This window comes from Mesocricetus auratus, unplaced genomic scaffold, assembly GCF_017639785.1.
Source record: "Mesocricetus auratus isolate SY011 unplaced genomic scaffold, BCM_Maur_2.0 Super-Scaffold_100003, whole genome shotgun sequence".
NCBI classification, from domain to species: Eukaryota; Metazoa; Chordata; class Mammalia; order Rodentia; family Cricetidae; genus Mesocricetus; species Mesocricetus auratus.
Genome location: NW_024429188.1, coordinates 43,966,575 through 43,991,176, shown reverse-complemented (window position 1 = coordinate 43,991,176; position 24,602 = coordinate 43,966,575). Strand labels below are relative to the sequence as shown.

Genomic DNA, 24,602 nt, shown 5'->3' with positions numbered 1-24,602 from the left:
TAGAATGCAATTAGGGATTATACTAGTTTAGTAATCTGGTGGGTGTGGGTTTTCCTCCAAGATCTATGACTTCACTAGCCCTGGATAGTTGGCTAGGCTTCAGTACCAGTCATTTATTTCCTCTTTTTCAGTGGGCCTTCAGTGCAATCAGACACTGTTGGTCACCCCCAAGGTATGTGTAGCACCAGTGCACGCTTAGAATTATTTTGTCAGGTTGGTCATTGAGGTTCATAGTTGTCATAGGTGGGTAGGACTCTTTGTTGCTTCCCTCCTTTAGAAGTTTGCATGGTGCCTCTGGCAACATGAAAACTACTTCTCAAAGAAGAAAAATTTATGTCAGATATAGCTGTAGTCCTCTGGTCACTGTATCCAAAGTGCATAGTGTTTTCAGCAACAGGAACTTAATTCCACCTCTGGGAGTTACTCAAGGATGAGAGTGATAGCCTAGAATATTTTAAAAGTCACTTGGACAGTTCTAAGTAACAACTGAAACGTGGTATTTTCATACCTGGTGTCTATGTTTGTTAGCCTGTGCAGAAAGATTGTCTGCACAGGTAAGAAATTTTCATTTATGTGTATTATAGGTATTTGGGTAGATAGATAAAAGTAAAATTGCTTATAACTTTTTCAGGCATCCTTACTGCTATTTTAACCTTCTTCATTCTATTTCTGTACTTATCTCTTGCCATACTTCCTGAATAGATCATCCATGCTATTTCCATTTCCTCCTTCAAATCACTTGTAAACTGTCTTACCTACTCCAAGACCATTAATTTTACTCTCTTAGTTTCTGCACTTACTCTAGGTTATATACTAATGAGTAAAGATTTAAAACAAGCAACCTTGGCATAACTGGAGGCTGGCATGTAGAAAAATGCGGATCAATCCATGCTTATCACCATGCACAAAACTTAAGTCCAAATGGATCAAAGACCTCAACATAAATCCAGCCACACTGAACCTCTTAGAAGAGAAAGTGGGTGGTACCCTTGAACGAATTGGTACAGGAGACAGCTTCCTGAACATAACACCACTAGCACAGACAGTGAGATAAAAAATAATACATAGGACCTCCTGAAGCTGAGAAGCTTCTGTAAGGCAAAGGACACAGTCAGCAAGACAAAAAGGCAGCCCACAGAAATGGGAAAAATATTCACTAACCCCACATCTGAGAGAGGGCTGATCTCCAAAAGTTGCAAAGAACTTAAGAAGCAAGTCTCCAAAACAATAAAGGCTCCAATTAGAAAGTGGGCTGCAGAACTAAATAGAGAGTTTTCAATAGAGGAGTCTAAAATGGCTGAGAGGCACTTGAGAAAGTGCTCAAAATCCTTAGCCATCCAGGAAATGCAAATCAAAAGAACTCTGAGATACCATCTCACTTCTGTCAGAATGGCTAAAATCAAAAACACCAACAACAATTTATGTGGTAGAGGATGTGGTAAAAGGGGAACACTCCTCCATTGCTGGTGGGAGTGCCAACTTGTTCAGCCACTTTGGAAATCAGTATGGAGATTACTCAGAAAACTGGGAATAAACCTACCACAAGACCCAGCAACTCCACTCTTAGGCATATATCCAAAAGATGCCCATTCATACAACAAGGATGTCTGTTCCACTATGTTCATAGCAGCGTTATTTGTAATAGCCAGAACTTGGAATCAACCTAGATGCCCCTCAACCAAAGAGTAGATAGAGAAAATGTGGTACATTTATACAATGGAGTACCAGAAAAAAAAACAATGGAATCCTGAAATTTGCAGGCAAATGGATGACACTAGACGAAAGCATCCTGACTGAGGTAACCCAGTCACAAAAAGAGAAACATGGCATGTACTCACTCATATATGGATTTTAGACATAGATCTGGGGAGCAGCCTACAATCCCATGGCCAGAGTCTTGGAAACAGAACCTTCTTTCAGTGGCTGATGGAAGAAGAGGCAGACTCCCATGGCTAAGCACTGAGCTGAACTCAAGAAAGCCAGTGACAGAGAGGGAGGACTGATGACCAAAGGGATTAAGACTGGGCTGGTTTAACCCCCAGAAACAGCTGACCTGACAAGGGTTAGCTCTTGAATCACAGACTGATGCCTAGGAATCCAGCACGGGACTGATCAAGACCCCCTGAATGTGGGTGTCAGTGAGGAGGCCTAGGTAATCTTTTGAGCCTTGGGCAGTAGATCAGTATTCATCCCGGGTATACACATGGACTTTGGACTCCCATCCAACAATGTGAGATGCACTCTCACCCTGAACTCTTGGGGGAGGATCTAGGCCCGGCCCTGGATGAAATGACAGACTATGGACACCCCCATGGAGGGCCTTACCCTCCTTGGGGAAATCAGTGGATATTGGGGGATTTGGGGGGGAAGGCATGCGAGGAGGGGAGGGAAACTGAGAGGGACCTGGAACTGACTTCTGAAGCAACCTTGTTTCTAATTTAAATTTAAAAATAAATAATAAAATAAAAAATAAAAATAAAAAATACAAATAAAAATAAAACAAGCAACCTCAAAAATGAAAGAATATGTAACATATGTCTTTCTGGATCTGAGTTGTCTCACCTAATATGACCTTTATTTTTCTTATTTATTTGTTTGCTACGTTCATAATATAACATTTTCTTTGCAGGTGATTAGTATTCCATAATATGTATGTACCACACTTTCATTATCCATTTGACAGATGAGAGACATTTACATTGCTTTCATTCCCTAGTTATGAGCATAGCTGGGTAATAACTGTGGAGTAGGATTATTGCGCCTATTGGGTATACGCAGGAGATTGGATGAGCTGGGTCATGGTGTATTTATTTTTAGTAATTTGATAATTCTCAACACTAATTTCCAGAGTGGCTGGACCAGTCTGAAATCCTATCAAAAGCAAATGAAGGATACAGTTTCATTGATATCCAGCATTTGTTGTTGGTTATTTTATTGATCTTTGCTTTTCTGACTGGAGCTAGATGAATAACCCAGAGATATTCTGATTTGCATCTAATGTCCTTCTCTATCTCCTTCTTCAGATGTTTCAAGTTGTTATTGTAAATTTCTTTCACCTTCTTAGTTTTATTTCTAGATTTTTTTGAGGCTTTTATGAATAGAAGTATGTGCATGATCTCTACCTCTATATTTACTGTTAGTATACACATTACTCTGTATCCTGACACATTGCTGAATTTATCACTTCTAGAAGTTTTCTAGTAGATTATTTTGGAATCTGTTATGTATATCATAACATTTATAAATAACAATAACTTTTCCTATTTGTCTGCCCTGAACTCCCTCCTCATGATATTATTGTAGCTACTGTTTCAAACACAATAATGAAAGGGGAAGTGGATATTGGATAGTCTTATCTCATTCCTGGTTTATGTGGAATCACTTCCTGTTCTTCCCCATTTATAATGATATAAGTTTTGGGTTTTTCATTCATACCTTCATTATCTTGAACTATATTTCTTCTAGTCCTGATCTCTTTGGGATTTTCATCATGAAGAGACCTTAGATTTTGTCAGAGGCTTTTTTTTTTATATCTATTGAGATAATTGTGTGCTTTTTGTCTTTAAGTACACATTTTTGTTGTTTTTATCTGTTTTATTTAAATTAGAAACAAGCTTGCTTCACATGTTACTCCCAGCTCCCTCCCCTCCTCCCTCAGCCCCCAACCCCCCCAACCCTCAACCCATTCCCCACTCTGCTCCCCAGGGAGAGTGAGGCCCTACAAGGGGGATCTCCAGAATCTGTCATTTAATCTGGGCCAGGGCCTAGGCCCTCCCCCATGTGTCCAGGCTGAGACAGCATCTCTTATTGTGCAAGGGGCTCGCAATGTCCATTTGTATGCCAGGGATAAATATTGGTCTACTACCCAAGGCCTCACAAATTGCTGAGGACTCCTAGATGACACCTAAATTTAGGGGGTCTGGATCAGTTCCATTCTGGCCTCTCAGCCGTAAGTCTGAGGTCCAAGAGCTCCCCTTTATTCAGTTGAGCGGTCTCTGTGGATTACACCAGCATGATCTTAAACCTTTCCTCATCACTCCTCCCTCTCTGCAACTGGGTTCCTGGAGTTCATTTCAGTGTTTAGCTGTGGATGTCTGCTTCTGCTTCCATCAGGCAGTGGATGAAGGCTCTAGGTTGGCATAGATCTACAAAGATGACACCAACTGACAAACTAAGCAATAGTGAAGAGGCTACCTTAAATGCCTTTCCCTGATAATGAGTTTGATGACAATCTTATATGCCATCCTAGAGACTTTAAGTACAGTTACATGGCTTATTACATGTAGTGACATGTGTTTGTTGAACCATTCCTATATTTCAGAAACAAAGCTACATTTGTCATGGTGAATGATATTTTTATGTATGTCTGCATGTGTTTTGCAATATTTTGTTGAAATTGTATTAACCTATGTTCATTATGGATATTAGTCAAGGTTTTATTTTCTTCTCTTTTGCTGATTCCATGTTATTAGAATGATCTAGAATTAATAGAATGTTTTAGAAATCTTGTTTCCATTTTTTCACTTATTTATGTATAGTTTAAGAATGAATTAGTCTAGAATTTTTGTTGGATTACTGTGTTTTTCAATTCCATCTTCATTTTGACTTGAGTCTTCTTAAATGTTTCTGTCGTCTAGTTACTTCAATTTTCAAATTCTGGATAGTCTATTATTTCCATCAGCCTTACATATTTGTTTTTTGAGTATCACTAAGATATTTATTCTTTTTAAATTATTTCTTTAAGTTTCATTGAACTGTTTCATTTATATCTTTTTTAAAACTCCATGATTTCCTTTGTAGTGTCTACAGTTGTCCTTTTAATTTCTATATCCAGCATTTCAGCTTGGTAATTTTTATTAGCAAAGATTTCTATAGGTCTGCTTTTAGGGGTAAGATAACATCTTGATATTTCATAATAGTTATTCTTTTCTTTTTCTGTTATGAAATCTGGGCATCTGGGTTGCTTTTTTAGTTCTGTATGTAATAGAGACAGTGCAGGTTGGGGGAAGAAAGGATGGATTAATGACAGAAAGATTGGATATGGCTTAGGAAGAATTAAGCCGCATAGGCACAAAGATCTAGGCTAGTGTGCAGGATGTGATTCCTTGATCAAGATGGAAGTTTGGGTGTAGATTTGGCCTTTGTGGAAGATGTGTAGAGAGGAGGATTAAGTGTACTCACCTGACTAGAATGAGAAGTCTGTGCAGGGTCTGGGTAAATAGAAAGTTTAGGTATGGCATGGGAGAGGCCTGTAGTTTTAGGATAAGCAGTGAGGTTCCTGGCAGAAGCCTTGAGCTTCATTTGTAGCAGTGTTAGGCAGAGTTGATCACAGTCAGCCTATTCACTGGATGTGGGTTCTGTCCTTGATCTGGGTGCTTGGGAAGATATGTGGAGTGAGGGATCATGTAGACTCGACAAGCTAGACACCAGAGGATAACATGCAGGTTCTGACTGAGTTAAGAGGTTGGATACAGCATCTAGAAAGTCTTACTAAACATATAAATTGAGTTGTATGATATGTTGGTTTGTATATAAGTCTGGAGTTCATAGAATAGTGTTTAGCACTGTTGTTATATAACAACATGAAATACTTCAAGCACATGCTTTTCTCCTTTTCTTCTTAGTATTTTTATTAATAATGGGGCTCATTATGACAGTTATGCATACATATCATTAAATTTTGTTATCAAATTTCTTGTCTATTCTCATCCTGTCTCTTATCCTACTCTTGCTGATACTCAAAGCATATAAATCATTTATTTATTGTCATTAATATTATTTTCAGAGAATAATTCCATAGAGTCATGTTACATTCATAAATTAAGTTACAACTTGAAAATCCAAGTTTTACCTGTAAATATCATGTTATTTTTTAAAATCCTGTCATAGATAATTTAATAATTCTGTTGTTTTATGAGTAGTGAAATACTGACCTTATTTCAAGCAATGGAAAAATTGTAAGGATGTGCAGAGATGTAAAGAAGCATACTATCAAGTGAGCTTTTGATAAATGATGATGACTCTATGATATAAATGGTTTCTGCTCTTGTATTCTATGATGTCATGATTCTGCTTCTATTTCTTTTTCTACTAATTTTGATATTATTGTATAAGTGATTTTTCATATGTCTTATATTCAGACATACCAATTACAAGATCCCAGTGGTTTGGCAACTAGAATATATAGCTGTGGGGATGTATCATTTTCCATGAACAGCATATGAGTGGCTGTCTTTGCTTCATGTGGCTCAAATTCTAGACCTAATTAGCTGTGGCTTTGTTGCCAAGATCTCATAGGAGTACACTATGGTGAAAGATTTCTGGCTGCCTTTCCATGAAGGAGGCAGATAATAAACCTTCCTAGAAAATCTTAGCTATGAAAAAAATCAAGACTAAAATGACATATTTATTGGAATAGACATTTCACTTATGAATCATCTCAGTCATTATTCCAATTTCCGTACATGTGCCTCACTTATCATCTGTTCCTTGACTTCATCTTTGTTTGCATTTTCCTTTAATTATGTTTAACATGGACTTTAAACATGGCTCAGGTGTTTTGATCTGATTATTAGATTTTCCAATTTGAAGTTCTCTTAAGAATTTTCTTTCTCATAACTGTCCTAGTTCCTAGTTTTAGAATTAAGCAATTATATCCAGGGATATTATCATGTAATTTTTTTCTTAATTTAAATGCTGTATCATCATTTAAGGTAGCTTTTTAAATCTTTGTTATCCCTTTGGCATTTGTTAGTTCGTTTATGGTTCTTTATTGTTTAAGACAACAACATATATTATAACATATAAATCCCAAAGTATTTAATGGCTCAAACGTAGCATAAGTTTCTTTACTATTGCTCAAACATGCAGTATAAGTGATATCCCTCAAGTGATGATTTATAGACCTAAAATCTGTTTCATTTAGGTCTTCCAGATTCAATTCATAGATTTCTAAATTATTGTGATAATCTCTATCAACTCAGTGGAAAGAGAGCATATTAGCATAAGACCTGGATGCAGTAGAAGTCACTTTCATTCACATTGTTTTAGGTAGAATTCAGTCTTCTGAACAAAATTAACTGAGCAATAAGCTTGGATATGTGCTCAGAAAGAACGAGGAAGGGAAATTTTGGTGGATAGTTGTCTACATTTTTCCACACTGCTTAATTTTTTATTCAAAAAGGTGGTTAACATAATTGTATAGTTTGTGAATAATTGGGGTTATTTTAGTTCTTGTGGATGTTTTGAGCATTTATTTTTTAAAATATTTAAAAGTTTTTCAGATTGCCTGGCAACAGTTTAGTCAAATTATGGTTTTGCAAGTAAGTTCTTTTAAATAAGGACATTAATGCCCACATGTTAAAGGCAGGTTTCAGTGGCAAAAACCCTTACTACAGTCAGTTCAAACTCAGAAGATAAAGTATCTAGAGCTTTACTCTAAGTATTTTCGTATGTTTTATCATTGAGAATTGCATGATTGCTTCTTTGCAAATGAAACTATAGACTTAAATGTAAGTGTTAAGAGATATCAACTACAGCATCAGTCTACCAAACTTTTGTGTTTATTAGCCTTTCTAAAAGTATCTCTTATTTAGTTGAAGGTTCCTTATTGATCTTGCTTCTATGATTGACCAAGATCAAAGTAAAAAAGAGAACAATCAGTTGGAGAAAGGAGGGCCATTTTGTAGCATTACATTTACATAGAGAACTAAAGAGACACTCTCAGGGTAGTGATTGTGGTTAGAGGTTGGCAGAATAAGATGAGGATTGATGGGAAGTAGAAGTATCATTAAAAGCAATACAGGCTTCCCTAAACTGGGTACTTCAAAGGGTCACTTGGTTTCCTTCAACTGAAGAGGAATCATAAGGACAAAAGTAATTTGGAAAGTTCAGAACCCACATGGATGGAGGGAGGTTGATGATTGGAGGAGTTGTGGAGATATTTGACAACTAGTATAAATTGAAAGTTCTACCTCTGTTGGGATCCCTTCAGCCCCTCCATTCTAGCAGAAAGTGGGCAGGCCATGACACCTAAGAGCAAATCTGGAGCTGCTAGATTCTCCAGGCTAGAGATGCCTCACAAAGATTTGTTCTCCAAGGAGATGATGGGCTGCCACCTAGTTTTTCTTCCAGGGTTCAGTGGTCCTTTACCTCCTCATAGCAGCTTGCTTATAATTCATACTTATTCATTATCAGTATCTTCTTGATAGATTCTTGGAGCTGGCATAAATTTGCCCTTAAAGGGTTCATTCTCAGGGGCCAGAATATGAACACCAGGTCGTCTTTCTTGCTCTTCTTGGCCTCATAGATTATACACTGGAAAGCATAACAGCAGTTCTTTTCTGTCAATATCTTAACAAAGGTGGTGTAGGTTGTTCACCTATATCTCCTACCGTGGGCTCCTTGCCCTTCTCCAGGATGCTGTTTTTGTTCTTATTCAGGCAGAAGAGCACTACCTTCTTTGGTTTCTTCACTTCTGTCATTGAGGACTTTCACACCTTCATGACACTGAACACCTTGATAATAACGTCAGACACAGTGATACCAGAGACCATGTTTCTGGAAACAAAAGTGAGACAGAAAGTGTCAGGGAAATACTGAGGTGTCACAGCTGTTGCCAAGATCCAACTCCCAAACTTTTTAAAATGTGACTTAAAGTACTAGAAAAACATATGTCAAAAAATAGTAGTATTTGACTCACTAGTAAACATTTCTTGGTGTTTGTGATTATAATTTTTTAATTAAAAAGTTAAAACCACAAACTTTTCAACCACAAAAAATTAGCCTCAATTCCTAGCTATACCATACCATGTATTAGCACTATGTGGTTGAATTAAAAAGTAAAATCTCAGCATTCTTACTTCTCCACCAAAATTACAGGACCTGAGATATTTACCTCAGTATTTTTATGACATTATATTAGATAATCTGTCACAATGCAATTTCATTCAATAAATTTTATTTAAGATGTTTAGCACTCTGTAGTCTATAAATTTTCTTCAATGAAAATACATTTCTTGAGGAATTACAAAAAAGTGTTTGAATCTTAAGTAAGTTAAAGTATTCCATTATTTGATAGTCCTAACCATAGTGGACTCTAAATTTTGCTGACAAATGAGACTAGGAGTTTATTTGCATATTTGTTAATTGCAAATGCATTTCAGTTTGTCCTCATCAGCTCTATACCATAACTGGATGCAGCCACATATACATTGGTCTTCCAAAGGGAAAAAAAACTTTAAATGAGGTAATTTTTGGCTTCCTCTGAGAATTTAGGTTGACAGCTAGCTGCAAAATGAATGGCTCTGTGCACTCCAAAGTCCAGAGACCAGACCTCCCACTGTGAGCTACACCAATGTCATACTTTAGAAATATAAAACAGAGACCTAATATTATATGTGACATAAACAATGAGGTCAAAATAATTTGAAATATTATCATAAATCAGAGAAATCAGAAACACTGCATACAGTTGATTTGATTTAACCAGTTGCTAAGAATAAATTTTTTTGTAGTTCTGATATTTTCCTAGAATAAAACTTCATTACTTCTTGCATTGAACATTGCTCCAATCTTCCAAAAGGTCTCTAAAAGGTTTCTATGCTCCATTTTCTCATTGCTCATGTATTCTTTTTTCTAGAACGTTCTATCCAGAAACTAGAAACATGATTATTTTACTGAACTTTTGAAAGGATTTTTACTTATTATCAACTAGGGAGTCAGTTATTGGATATACTAGAAAGAATAAATGAGCAAATGTGTCAGTGACCAACTCTTTTTTCTCATTTTTTATTTAAAGCAGCATGCGGGGGAGGGGAGAGGGAGCTGGGAGAAGGAGAGAGGGAGAAGAGGAGGCAGAGAGGAGGAAATGGGGGAGCAGGAAGGTTGAGTCTTGGGAAGAATAGAGGAGAGCAGGATGAGAGATACCATAATAGAGGGAACTATTATAGGTTTGAGGGGAGATCTGACACTAGGGATATTTCCAGAGATCTACAAGAATGATACCAATTGACAACCTAAGCAATAGTGGAAAGGCTACCTTAAATGCCCTTCCCCTATACTGAGATAGATAATTACCTTATATATAGGGCCTTCATGCAGTGGCTGATGAAAGCAGAGGCAGACACCCACAGTTAAACACTGAAATGAACTCCTGGAACCCAGTTGCAGAGAACTAGGAGTGATGGACAAGGAGGTCAAGACTAGGCTAGTGAAGTCCACAGAAGCAGCTGACCTGAACAAGGGGGAGCTCAAGGACCCCAGATAGAAAGCTGAGAGGCCAGCATGGAACTGATCCAGACCCCCGGAATGTGGATGTCAGTGAGGAGGCCTCAGCAATCTATTGGGCCTCTGGTAGTGGATCAATATTTATCCCTGGCGTACAAATGAACTTTGGGAGCCCCTTCCATGTGGGGGGATGTGCTCTCAGCCTGGACACATGGGGGAGGGCTTGGGCCTTGCCCGGGATGATATTACAGACATTGTGGATGCCCCATGGCGTGACTCACCCCCCATGGGATGCCCAGGGAAGAGCAGATGGGAGGCTGATAGGGGTGGGGAAGGAGGAGAGGGAGAGGCAGCTGGGATTGACATATGAAGCATGCTTGTTTCTATTTTAAATTAAAAAAAGGAAAAAGATACAATTTTTGCATGTCAATCCCAGTTTCCTATCCCTCCCCTCCTCCCTTGCTCCCCACTGTCCCCCTATCCCATCTTCTTTCTGCTCCCCAGGGAGGGTGAGGAATGACCAACTCTTTTATTTCCACATTTTCATATATGAGACGATTGAAATTCACAAAAGACAAAAACTTGGACATGGTCATTGAGTAAGGCAGTGACAAATAAAAAAGATACAACCTAGGATCCCTGATTCTTGAGCTGTTGTCTTGATTATGTACTACTTTAACATCTGTTCCTTGAATGGGTGTAGAAACACATATCTGTTAAAAAAAAATGCCTGCCACAGCAATAGCACCTAGCAGTTTTTGCACCTATGGAAAGAATTACAGGTCCTCCTTAGTTTCATGAGTTTTCTCTGGAGAGTCTAGATTTTGTCTCTCTTGTAATTTAAAAGTATTACCTTCACCAAAGTCACAACGAGTTCTGTTTGGTTTAGTATATCATATCTGCCATGGCAAATCTCTGTTAAACCTTTATATGTGATATTTAATTTAATTTTATCAACTTTAAAATGTAAATGTCAAGCCTTTCTCATTTTTAAAGATGAGACATCAAACACATAAGTGAAATGACACACTGCAATTAACACTTTACAAAGTCACAAAGTTAGAATTTTAGCCTAGATCTAATTCTACAATGTGTGATAGAATCTTTTATAGAAAGCTTTGTAGTACTATCCTTTTCCCCACCTCTGAGTTATTTAACACACACACATACACACACAAACACACATACACACACACACACACACACACACACACACACACACACACACACACACACACTAGACCCTTAGGAGAACAGGAACTTGGAAAATGAGGAATCATAACATTATTCACATTCACTCCTTACAAGAAAAATGTAATAGAGACAACTTTAGAGTTTAAAATTAAATTTTATTTTCCTATTAGAAAGAACCAACTCAAAATACACTTTTAAGAGATCACCTGCAAAGTGAAAATTTTCTAAGTATCAAATTCTTTACTATTATGGAAATGCTATTGTATCACAGAAATCAGATGAGTGATTTTTCTGCACCCTCCTTTAATTCCTTCCACCAATTAAAAGCTATATAGATAAATGAAGGTAAAAAGTAAATGCTTTCACATAAGCAAAGGATATAAGATATGTGTGTCTAAAACAATGTGATGTGGCAATGTGGTTCAGTGGTGATGTGGGAGAATATCAAAACTGTAAAGAACTCAGTCATCGGCTTGTATCTGAATATGTTTGATTTTCCACACCATCATTCCAAGGGTCCTTTGTGTTCTGTCTTCTTACAAGAATGTAGCTACTGGAACAAGAAAATGTGTGTTGGGGCAGGTGGGAATCTTTCTAACCTAAAGATAAGAAACCTTGATACCACTCCAAATAATTTTGTATGCCTTTATATATTCATCTTCCCCTGCAAGCCTTTAACCTATCCAAGTTGAACTAGATGATCTGATTTTTCAACTACTTATGATGCTATTAAAACAAATTGTCACAGGTAAAATGACTTAAAGCAAAAGAAAGCAAAAAGCATTGCTGTCCAGTTGTATAAATTATATGTGTGACATAAATCACATTGAAATGAAATTACGGAGTTTGATCAGGTCAATTACCTTCTGGGGATGCTAAGAGGAGATTCAGTTGCTTTGTTTGTTGTGACTTCAAGAAGTCATCCATATATCTTAACTAATATCATCCTCTTCCTTCTATCTTCAAAGGCTTGTAGTATAGTGTTTTTAATACATACACTCTGAAATCTGGACACTTATGATTAAGGTAGTACCACCCAATTATTTATTCACATGCTTACCAACTCCTCTTAGATATACCTCCTTCCCTTTTCACATTACTTTTTTTGTTTTTTTTAACAATCTTATTTTACATACCAATCCCAGGTCCCTCTCTCTTCCTACTTTTCTGGCCAATGTGTCCTAGAGGATCCCAGGCAATGCCTCCTGGAGTTAGGAGCTGGTACAAAGGGATGAGTTGAACAAAGTAAGTTTGGAGGTTAAGATCTGTGATCCATTTGGGATGAGGGCAGATTCTGCTAGCAGCTTAAGTATCTTTTTTGTACTTTGGGTTTCCTTATATTTCTTAAATCCTCCCCTTCTAGCATGTGGCTGCTTCTCCACCATGTGGCTGACAGCTGTACCAGCATAACACAAATGGTATGGCTATTTTATCTTTCTCTGCTTAATTCTCCTTCTGCAAGCAACTGCAAACATTTATGGTTTGCCTTCCTTGGGAATTTTTTCTTTAAAACTCTAATACAGTTGTCACTGAGCTTCCATCTGAGTCTATCCTTCTTAAACTATTTTTATTAAAGAGACTAAAACCCCAAGAAGGGACTCTTGTTTCCCTAGTAACATGTGATTAGCCCTCAAAATTTCCAGTAACATGTTGATGGCCACACAGGGATATTACAGAAACTCCTCTTAAGACACTGTACTGTACTCCTGGACATTAGGTACGTTCCCTTTCTTTTGTCTTGCCTTAGGATTATAAGCTATTTAATCAGAACTTTACTTTTCTGGGAAAAGGATGAAAATCCTCTCCATTTTCCTTCTTTCCAAGTTTATTGTCCTGGTGAATAATAGCAACATGTGGAATACACATGACACTCCTCTTTCTTGAGTTGTTTTTCATTGTTTGTGTTCAATGACCACATGATAGGTAATAAAGAGTATCACCTTTAACTCCATTTCTTCTCTTCTTGGGAACAGGGTTTCCTTCTTTACCACACTATCAAGGTTCCTTCAGAGAGCTGAGAGGATTTTGTAGAATGTTTAGGGGAAGAAAAGAGAGTAGAAAGGCTTGGCATAGTTAGGCCCACAGATCCATGACCATAATGATTAGCACCAGCACTGCTTTAGATCACAGGATCCATAGGTAGTTGCTTTTATAACTGGGCAAAATTGCCAAACAAATAAGTGTTTTGAGGATTTAAATACAAGAAGGGTCAAAAAATTTGTTTCTGATGGATTTGTGTTCCTGCCAACACAGAGGACCACAGGTGTATCCAGTCTGTACTTGTGTCAGACAAAATGACATCAATGTTACTTTCTCCATCTTGGTTTCTCAAGTATTTTCTGAGCAAAAATGATCCCACTTTGCCATTTCCCCACTTATTCATGGATTCCTTTTCCAGTTCAGTGACACCATATACCTATGAGCTGAGGGAGAATCAAAATGGGATCCAGATCTGTCCACAAATCAAGTTACAATTGATGACAAGGCATATGGACTCCTTTTTCCTGCACTGAGTTCATGGAATGCCTTCTATTTTGTTTCTTTTGTTAGGTACTTAGGGCCTATATCCTGCAGGATAATTTCTCCTGTCTTGTTTTTACTATCTCTTGTGATCTCCCTACTAACCTAACTAGTGTGTTTTTCTAAAAGAAAATTGATCGGGATAGTGCCAGTCTGCACTTCCACTGACAGAGAGTCCAGAGAGTCTAGGAAACAGGAAAGAAACTAAGAGAGATATGCATGGTACCCTAGAGAAGAGGAATGAAGCAAGATCTTCTGAAGAGATTGGGAACATGTCGAAGGGTGTGGGGGAGTGGGAGCTGGGAGGAAGAGAGGGGGGAAGAGGAAGAGAGAGTAGGTCATGGGGGAACAGGAAGGTTGAGTGGGGGGGCAAAATAGGGGGATAACAGGATTATAAATACCATAATAGAGGGTGTCATAGGTTAGAAGACAGATCTGGCACCAGTGAGACCTCTAGTGATCTAAAGGGATGACACCAACTGGCAAGCTAAGCAAAAGTGGAGCGACCACCTTAAGTGCCCTTTCCTGATAAGGAACTTGATGTCTACATGATAATCCATCCTAGAACCTTCATCCAGTTACTGATGGAAGCAGAGGCAAACACCCACAGGTAAACACTGAACTGAACCCAAGGAACCCAGTGACAAAGAGAGAGGAGCGATGAGCAAATTGGCAAAGAATGGGCTGGCAAAACCAGCAGTGACAGCTGATCTGAATAGGGGAGAGCTCTTGGACACCAGACCGACAGCTGGGAGGCCAGCATGGGACTGATCCAGACCCCCTGAGTGTGAGAGCCAGTGAGGAGGCCTGGGCAACCTATGGGGCCCTGGTCAGAAGATCAGTGTTTATCCCTGGCATACAAATGGACTTCGTGTATCCATAACACAAAGAGACATGCTCTCTCAGCCTGGACTCTTAGGGGAGTGTCTGGACCCTGTCCTGAGTTGAAATGACAGACTCTGGATATCCCCTATGTGGAAAGAAGTGGGTATAGGGTGGGAGGCTGGGGGGGGGGGGATGGTGGGGACTGTGGGAGGAGGGGAGGGAGAGGGAATTGGGATTGACATGTGAAGCAAGCTATTTAAAATTAAAGTAATAATTTTTTTAAATTCCCCCCCAAAAAGAAAAAGGATAAATTGCACATTTAATATTTGAGGTGCACAGATGCCATAGGTACCCTTTCTCAGTTTAGGGCTAGACACATTTTATTATGGAGCTCATCTTATTGCAAGCAGATATTAACCATGTGGTTTTATGTACATTTTGACTAGTAATGTCATCAAAATGGTCACAAGCATGTGACTTTATAATCATGTTATAAAGTGATATACTTAATAGGGTGTCAGGCATAGGCTACAGTGGAAGTTCCATAAAACCTCCTTCCTGGTAACTTCAGGTGATCACTGTAACCTTAGAATTTTCTGTGCTACAGGTGTCTAGTTACACACCTCAATCATTTACTCCAAATTATTATTTTTCATTTTGCTTTTCAACCTCCTTTATTCCCGATGAAATTATGGAAATGGGATACCCAGTCAGGACTCCTGCATGGGTTCTTTTCATATATGATGAGGTCAATGAGTCAATATCAAAATACCATGGTGGATTTACTGGATTTTGACACATTGTTTTCTATGATTTTTGTACTGGGTTCTAAATGGAGACTCAGTTTTCCAAAACATATGCCTCAAACATTAGCCAGCTGCTAAATGAAGCTAACACTTTGAGATGGTTAGACCTGGAAAGCTCCTGAGATGCTACAGCAAAACAGGGCTGAGTATTACCATAGATCTCAACCAAACCCACAATTATGGACTGCAGGTGCTAGGAAAACTTATGCAACAGCCAAGGAGAGCAGAATCAGCCCGCTCAGGTAGGAGATTGAAGGTCTGAACTCTTTAGGATCTTAATGCTTCCAAGGCTCCTTTGATCAACACTTGTTTTCTAATTTTGTTTATTTCTCACCACACTCTGATTACTATTGTTTTTGTTTCTAGTCTCTAATAAATGTGACCTAGACAGGCTAAGGAAAAAGAACATTCTTATACACTCTCTAAAAATTCATTTAGATATTATTGTTACCTGTTCTCCATATTCTCTAGGTTATGGAAACTTAAATCCAAGTTACATATGGAAAATTACAAACAGACTTTCTTAATCCAGATAACCCTTTTTAAATGGAAAATTCACCCTGAGTGCTTATCATGCTTGTATCCCATCTAAATGGAGAAATGTAATATCTACTGACAGACTGTAAATTTGGAAGAAAAGGTCAAGTGAACATTTAAAGAAAATATTAGAATTTCAATCCACAAGGGAGGTGCGACCATCTCTGGCTCATATAATCATAAGAAATTGGCTGACTTTAGTGATATGCGAGGGTTGGTGTTTATTCTGCGGGGTTTTTGAATATGGATTATTCTACAGGCAGGCTAAGATTAACCAAGCAAACCTCATAAAGTCACAGGTGTTAGTCATATTGAGTTATATTGGTAAAAGTGAATAAATAGTCTGGTAGGCTCCATTTCTTCATAGCCTGTAAGGATAGTGTACAAGATATAAAAGATACAAGTTTCTGCCACCAGGGCAAGGAAAGCAGTTGTCCACTTTTCCATATGGTCGTTCATGAGCAAGGAAAGAAGATACAAAGGAAACTACCGAGGATGTTCCACTGAGCCAGACAAGAGAGATTTGGAAGATATCCCAATCTGTGTTCCTTCTGCCTTCGCAACATTTAAGAAGATATCCCTAACCTGTTACTTTGACCTAGATATTTAATAAGAAAAACAAATTTATCCCTGACTTATTGAGACAGAATTCAGAAAGACAGGTATACACAACCGACCTTATGGTAGCTGGACGTTAGGTGGGGTGGGAATTTTTTTCAAGGAAAAGTACATTAGCTCCTTAAAGGGTTAATTGTTCTTCCTCTCTATTCAGCAGAGCTTGATATAAGACTTTTCACAAGGGTCCCATATTCCTAAGGGTTAGTTATTTACTTTCAGTATCTCTCCTAGTCACCAAAAAAGCATTCATGTCAACATTAGAAAAAATGTCAACTGTAATACTCAAATTCACATGAAAACTAGTTAAAGGTGCACAATCATCAGAATAAATTGAAATTCTAAGTACTCCAAATTTCAAGGTACCCATTCTTGCCATCTAAATCATTCTTCCATATACTTCTAAAGTATGAGCACATTTTGTCATCAGACTCATTTTATCATATCTATTTTAGATGTGAAATTAAGCAAGAAATAGCCAGTGTAGTTATAAGAAACAAATAGGAGAACTATAAGAAAGTAATTTGTAGACATGTCTGGAATTTCAATAGTTCTTGCAGGTCAAACAGGTATTATATTGGCAAACATATTCAGCATTAGTAGCAGTAGCCATGATTGGGGTTTCTGCTCAAAGAATAGCAAAAGGAAAATAAGATTATATAAAAATGTATAATTTATGGTCCAGACTGGTAAGTGCTATGAAGGAAAATTATGTAAGGAATGTGGATTAATTGTACACTCTCTGAAATTAATAATTAAATGAATAATATTCACTACAAAACTCTCATAACCAAGAGCCTACAGTATATAGACTGAGTAATAGAAGTCAGTCGATAAAATAACTTGCATAACACAGATAACAAGTTCTAAGGTAAAAATGAAAGCTTGGTAGCTGCTGTGATACCTAATCTTTGCTCTGAACTGGACTGGATCTGAAATCAACAAAAATGCAAACTACTGGGCACTACTGTGAAGGACTTTCTTGATCAAATTATGGAAAACATGGAGGCCTACCTTAACTGTAGACAGCACACAGCACCTTTTAGTAGCAGCTCAGAAAATGGGGTCACAGAAGAAAAGCTTTTACTTTTTGTCTGCTGGCTTGTACTCCTGTACTCATTTATTCCTGGGACATTCCTTAGCAAATAAGAGAATGAGTTTCTTCAGGCTTCCAATATAGATTGAACACCAGCAGTTCCTCAGGAATCTTCTAAACCTTCAGTGGCAGATTGTGACTGCTAATATATCCAACCTCATAGACTGAGGAACTAGTAGACTTTCAACCTTTCCATTGTGACACATATACTAAAGACATTTTCTTTTTTCACTGCATTATTGATGGAACTCTAAATCATAAACTAATGTATAAAAGTCAGTGGTAATACTATCCATTGCATGGCTTGTTTTGTTTTATATTGCTTTCAAAAAGAACCTCCATCTGTAAATTCGACATTAGAATAATTGTTTCTCAGTTTAAAATGTACTAAGAGAATGCTAGGAATTCTGACCTGCCAGCCTATTGTTTCTCTTTACAAAACCACCTTGAATACTGTATTTACATCGTTGACTCCATTTCTTCTCACTACTCCAAGTACCCAACCCCATCTCAAATTCATGGCCTCTTGGACTGCTAGATAGTTTTTATTAACTAGTCAAAAACTAGAATCACTTAGGAAGAGGTAACATCGTTTGAGAACATGCCTCCATTAGATTGTCATATAGGCAACTTGGAAAAGTTTTCTTGATATAGGAGGGTCAAGAAAAATGTGAGTGGTACCACCCCTGAAAGATGGTTTGGGATTTATAAGAAAGCAAGCTAAACATGCCATGAAAGCAAGCTACTAAGTAACATTCTTCCATGGCATTTGCATCATTTCCTGCATTGAGATTACTTCCCTACTTGAATTCCTACCTTGGCTTCCCTCATTCATGAGTAGTAATAAGGACAAGGAAGCCAAATTAATCCTTTTCCATCCAGTAATGCTTTCGGTCATGGTGTCTTATCACAGCAACAGAAAGTGAACTAATACACCTCTTCAATAATTATTAATTGTGGCACACACACACACACACACACACACACACACACATACACACTCTGGTGCTTTGAAACAAAATGGTGCCCAAGAGGAATGGCACTATTCAGAGGTATGGCTTTGTTGGAGTAGGTGTGGTTTGGTTGAAGGAAGTGTATCATTAAGGAGACAGGCTTTAATGCCTCACATATGTTCAAGCCACGTCCATGGAGACAGATCAGTTCCTGTTGCTTTCTCTTCATGTCTGCCTGCATACCATACATACTCCCAGTTACCATACTTCCCACCATGATAAGTAGAAGCTAATAGCTTACTTCTTGAGCAACAGCATGAAAGCAAAATGAGATAATTCAAAATGGCTAGTGTCTTCAAATTCTCAAAGCCTACCTCCAGTGACATCATTCCTCTAGTGGAGTGATTTTCAATTTGTGGATCATGACCCCTTTCATGGTCAAAAAACAGATAACCTGCATATCAGATATTTACATTATGATTCATAATGGTAGCAAAATTATAAAGTATGGATGAAATAATTTTATAGTTAGGGGTTACTACATCATGAGAAACTGTATAAATGGTCATAGTATTAGGAAGGTTGACAACAACTGCTCTAATGACATCACACTTCTTAAATTCACCAGTTTCTTTTCCAGTTATGATTTACCACTCTGGTTATGTGGTAAATAAGTATTTTTGGTAAATCTTACCTCTACCAAGCTGAAATAGTAATCCTGTCTCCAAGAATCCTAAGAGGCAAAAAGCTCTGAATTCCAGTCTCCTCCTCCTTTTACTCCTTCTCCACCCAGTAACATCATTCCTGTCTCCACCTCCCTAATGCTGAGATTAAAGGGGTGTGATCTGATCCCAAGTGCTGGAATCAAGGACTTGAGCTCTGTTGTTCTTTTAGACTGATCCAACCTGCTGTAGGCCTGGGTAACCTTGAACTCAGAAAGATCCATCTACCTGTTTGCTGAGTGCTGGGATAAAAGGTGTATTCCACCACTGCCTGACTTCTATGGCTAACTAATCTGGCTTCATTGCTATCTTGATCTCCAGTGGCTCTAATAAATCATAAACACTATATCACCTCAGCTTGTAACTATGGCTTTCAGTTTTGTATTCATGGAATTTCTTTGTGTGTAAATGTATATGTCTCAGCACCTATGCAATTCTTGTGTTTTTCTTTGACTCCTATGTTTGTTTTGTTTTTATTATTATTATCATTAGTATTATTACTTGTTTTTATTCTAATGAGAGAGAGAAAGGGTATTGGGATGGGGTAGGGACATACCTTCACAAAGCAATTGTCCAAAACATTAAAAATAGAAGGCGCTTCCTTGAATTTGGTAAAAATATATCTATAAACAGCCATAGATGCCATCTCAACTACCCTTGAGTCAAACTCCAGACAGCAAGCCCTAGCACCCTGAATCAGACTCAACTACAATTTTTTCTTCAAAAGACCAGCTCTCACAGCCTCCTGTAGCAAGCAGATGATCCTGTCTTCTCCTGTTAGGTACACCTACCTTACCCAAGAACCTCTTATATCAAGTAAAAAACCCAAGATTCTTCTGATTGTTGAAAAAAAGAAAAAAGAACCTTAAAATCCAAGAAGAAAACATCCTCAGTAGAGTCTTTGGTGGAATATGAGGTAAAGGAGTTGAATCACTCAGCAAAAATAATAATATATATATTTGGTTTTCCCTTTCACAGCAGTTATCAACTGCAAATAGCTTCTTTGTTAATACTGGATTTTGTGTCTATATAACCTATTCAGTTCTTGGATTTTGAATGATTTAAATTTGTGCAGGTCTTGAGTTTGTTGTCACAGTTTCTGTGAGTTTATATGTGTATTAGTCCTAGGAATCATGTACCACCTGTGGTTCATACACTCTTTCTACCTCTTCTTATGCATTGATTCCTGAGAGCTGAGGGGAGGAATCTGACCTGGAAAGAAGTTTTGGTAAACCATAGTTGTTAACCCATCCTATAATATCTAACCAAATTATTATTATTATTATTATTATTATTATTTTGTTTTTTGAGACAAGATTTCTCTGTGTGACCCCAACTGTCCTAGATCTCTCTGTAGACCAGAATGGCAGTGAAATCACAGTGATCTGCCTTGCTTCTGCTTTCTGAGTGCTGGGATTAAGGATGTCCACCCCTACCAATGATTGAGAAAATAATTTTATAAAATTAATTTAGAAATAAAACTTTTCTATAATAAAATCATATTAAAGTAATTTTATTGCCACTAAGCCAGACCTTCTGAACATACTGGAAGAAATATTTAAATCTGAAAAGAAGGAGTATCCTGCCTAAGAGATAAGAGGGCAGAGATGATTCTACCACTTTTAAGCAAAAGGAGTCTAAGAAAGCATCAAGAAAATAACAGGAATAATACAGCTTTGATGTGTAATGTCCTTCTGGGTGCAGAGAATATGTGTTGCTTTGATTGGTTGGTGAAAAAGGTGGTTTGGCCAACGCCCAGCCAGAATAGAGCTAGTCAGAAAATCCAAACAAAGATATGGAGAGAAGGAAGGTGGAGTCAGGGAGATGCCATCCAGATGCCCACGGAACAACATACTAGAGCACTACTAGTAAGCTAAGGGGCCATATGGTGACACAGATTAATAAAAATTGCTAGCTAGTAACCTAGATGTCCCTCACCTGAAGAGTGGATAGAGAAAATGTGGTACATCTACACAATGGAGTACTATTCAGCAGAAAAAAATAATGGAATCATGAGATTCGCAGGCAAATGGATGACACTAGAAGAAACCATCCTGAGTGAGGTAACCCAGTCACAAAAAGAGAAACATGGCATGTACTCTCTCATATATGGATTTTAGACATAGATCTGGGGAGTGCCAGCCTACAATCCTATGGCCAGAGAGTCTGGGAAACAGAAACTTTATTTAGTGGCTGATCGAAGAAGAGGCAGACTCCCTTGGTTAAGTACTGAGCTGAACTCAAGAAAGCCAGTAACAGAGAGGGAGGACTGATGATCAAAGGGATTAAGACTGGGATGGTTTAACCCCCAGAAACAGCTGACCAGACAAAGGTTAACTCTTGAATCCCAGGCATTAGCCTGGGAAGCCAGCATGGGACTGATCAAGACCCCCTGAATCTGGGTGTCAGTGAAGAGGCCTAGGGAATCTACTGAGCCTTGGGCAGCAGATCAGTACCCATCCCAAGTATACACACGGATTTTGGACTCCCATAGAACAATGTGAGGTGCACTCTCACCCTGAACTCTTGGGGAAGGGTCTAGGCCCTGCCCTATATGAAATGACAGACTATGGACACCCCCATGGAGGGCCTCACCCTCCCTGGAGAAATGAGGGGATAACGGGAGGGGGAGGGCACGGGAGGAAAGGAGGGAATGGGAGAGGGACCTGGAACTGACTTGTGAAGCAACCTTGTTTCTTATCTAAATTTAAACTGGAAAATAAAATTTAAAAAAAATATTGCTAGCTAGTAATAATCCTGAGGTGAGCCATCAGTGAAACATTTGTAATTAATAATAAGCCTCAGAGTGATTATGTTATAACCAGCTGCTGACTGGCGGACACAACAAAAAGCTCCAGCTACAAATTAACTCTCAATACTAACAGTATTGGTTTACCAATAAAGAAAGATAAAATAGCAGATTATATAAGAGCATAGGATCCATCTTTCACTGCCTCAAAGAAACCCCTCCCTATTAGCAAAAATAGACACTGTCTTACGATGAAATTATTTCCATTTTCTTGGAATGTCTTTATTCACCTTTACACCATAAGAACAATTAAGCAGAACTATTCTATCTGTGAAAATAGACAGCAGAACTAATCAGAAAAGATAAGGAAGGTCATTCCATACTTATTGTGCTTCATTGTTTTGTACCAACTTGACACATGCTCACATTATTTCAGAAGAGATAAACTCAAGTGAGCAAATTCTCTCACCAAATTGGACCGTGGACACACCTGTGGTACATTTTACTTGATTGTATTGATATGGGAAGGCTCAACTCACTGTGAACAGTATCCCCTTTGGGATGGTAGTCCTAGAAACTATAAGAACTTAAGCTGAGCAAGCTCTAAGGAACAAACCTGTAGGTAGCAGTCTTCAATAACCTCAATGTCAGTACTTGTCTATGGGTTCCTGCCCCAAGTTCTTGCCCTGAATTTCCTCAGTGATGAATTGTTACCTGGAAGTGTAATCTGAAATCAACCAGTTCCTCCCCCAGATTACCTCTGTTCATGGTATTTTATCTTGGCAATAGAAAACTAACTGAAATACTCATTAAAAAAACAACCTGCAAAAAGGATATTCAATTTTAAAACTATATTCACCTCATAAAAGCTGAACCCAATTTCATAAAACAAATATTACTAAGTATAAGCCACAGATTAACATCTACAAAGGGTCAGTGAGTGACTTCAGCATCCCATTTCCCCAAACAGGCAAGTAGGCTAGAAAAAACCAAAACAAAATATTGTAATTAAGTGACTTTAAAAACCAAGTGAACATAGCACATACAGCATCTCAAGAATTTTTTCCAATACATACTGCATGTTAAGTCAAAAAGAAAGTTTCAACAAATGTAGGAAAATATAAATACAACCGTGGAGTAAACTAAGAATATCAATTGAAATTTCAAATATACATAACCTTTTGGAGATTAAATAATACACTACAGAATGATCATTAATTCAAGGAAGAAATAAAGAATAAAATTAATAATTCACAGATTTCAAAAGATCCATAAAAACCAATGAGTTAGGAGTGGTAATTTAAAATCTCCAAACTGAGAAAAGCTATGAACCAGATAGATTCAGCTTAGAATTCTATCAGACCTTAAAGAAAAATTAATAATCTAAAATCTTTCCCTAAAATGAAAAAGAACCTAGCAACAAAGCCTTCAACTTGCAATCTATCCTGCCTGCAAAATGTGCTAGGGCAATGGAGGCACAAAATTTGTAAAAGTGGTCAACCAATGACTGATCTAACCAGAAGCCCACACTAAGACAGAGAACCCATGCCCAATGCTGTCTGTTTAACCACAAACTGGATACTGGATAGCACACATAGGCTAGGAAAAAGATCAATAAAATTATATTTAATGATATTCTGCTACCTTATATATTGATTCCTAGACCAACAGCCAAACATTTAGCCAAAAGAGAGCCCAAATTGAATAGGAAATGGGTGAGAGACTAAAAGAGTCAGAGCGGTTGAAGACACCAGAAGAACACAGGCCACAGAATCAACTAAGCAGGGCTCATAGCAGCTCAGAGACTGAAGCAACAGTCAGAGAATAGACGTGGTTGTTTAGCTTGCTGTTCTTATGGGACTCCTAACAGTGGAACTAAGGATGTCACTGACTTTTTTTTTTTGCTTGTTCTTGGAACCCTGTTCTTCCTGCTGGGTTGTTTCATCCACCACTTGATGCAAGGGTTTATGCTTAGACATATTATGTCTTTTTATGCCCTGTTAGGCTTATATCCTTGGGATAATGGCTCTTTTCTGAGGGGAAACAGAGAAAGAGTGGATCTCAGTGAGAGAAGTGGGAGGAGTGAAGGGAGGAAAACAGTGGTTGGGACCCATTGTATGAAAGAACAATCATTATAAAAAATAAAAAAGAAATGAACATTTCTACATTTTTATTTTTATATGTATTTTTATTTTTAAATTTAAATTTAAATTAGAAACAAGATTGCTTCACATGTCAATTCCAGGTCCCTCTACTTTTCCCTCCCTTCCTCCCGTGCCCTCCCACCAACCTCCCCCCAATATCCCCTCATTTCCCCAGGGAGGGTGAGGCCCTCCATGGGGGTGTCCATAGTCTGTC

At 38.0% G+C, this 24,602-nt stretch overlaps 1 pseudogene; it reads right to left on the bottom strand.

The window, feature by feature from the left end:
• Positions 1 to 8,077: 8,077 nt before the first annotated feature.
• Positions 8,078 to 8,555, bottom strand: LOC101835017 (annotated as a pseudogene).
• Positions 8,556 to 24,602: the final 16,047 nt, after the last annotated feature.